At 34.2% G+C, this 885-nt stretch overlaps 1 protein-coding gene across 1 annotated transcript in view; it reads right to left on the bottom strand.

The window, feature by feature from the left end:
• The window catches only part of PPP1R21 (protein phosphatase 1, regulatory subunit 21), an 83,606-nt gene that overhangs the window by 46,906 nt on the left and 35,815 nt on the right, over window positions 1–885 (bottom strand). The window lies entirely within an intron of this gene.

Genomic DNA, 885 nt, shown 5'->3' with positions numbered 1-885 from the left:
CATTCTCATGCCTCAGCCTCCTGAGCTGCTGGGATTACAGGTGCCCACCACCATGCCCAGCTAATTTTTGTACTTTCAGTAGAGATGGGGTTTCACTGTGTTGGCCAGGTTGGTCTGGAACTCCTGACCTCGGATGATCCGCCCGCCTCAGCTTCCCAAAGTGCTGGAATTACAGGCATGAACTACCGTGCCCGGCCATATTTTTAAATATTCTAAATGTTAAAAATCATTAAAATATTTACAGGAAAAAAATTTCACAGACTAAATTCCTAAAGAAAATGAATTAAACTGGAACTGGTATTATTAACACTTACACTAGCAAGAGAATCTAGAAAATCTTTTCCAGTATATACAGTTTTTCAAAAGCCAAACAGATTTACAATCTAGAGGCTCAAACTTAAAAGTAAATGCTTAACATTCATAAAATGCATTTTACCATTTTTTTATTTTAAATAGTTACTTGGGAAAACTTAATTATAAGGTTTTTAAAAAATGTAGTATCTTAGCTATTCATTTTAAAATGTGGAGGTAATCAAGCAAAGAAAAAAAAAGTTTTTAGACAAAGCCAGAAAAAGTAACATAGGAACCATAATCATATTCATTTCCTCTCCCTTGCATCTTCTCTTCTACTTTATTTACAGCAGATAGTTTCATTCCATTCCAAGTCCATTTACTGCTAAACAACAGGTCCTCTTGTCAATTACAGTGGTATTTAAACCAATGCCCCCAAAATTGGCGAAAAATATTAATAACTCATGAAGCAGGGCTGATAGCATATGGGACAGAACATTCCAAAAGTAGAAATCTTAGCTTAAGAAAGAATTCATCCAGTGTTTTAAAAAATATAATCGTGGAAAAAATGAAGCAAGATAAAATTCATAACTC

Source organism: Mandrillus leucophaeus, unplaced genomic scaffold (genome assembly GCF_000951045.1).
Source record: "Mandrillus leucophaeus isolate KB7577 unplaced genomic scaffold, Mleu.le_1.0 Scaffold229, whole genome shotgun sequence".
Lineage (NCBI taxonomy): Eukaryota > Metazoa > Chordata > Mammalia > Primates > Cercopithecidae > Mandrillus > Mandrillus leucophaeus.
Note: the sequence above shows the minus strand (reverse complement) of the source record. Positions and strands in the feature narration are given on the sequence as shown.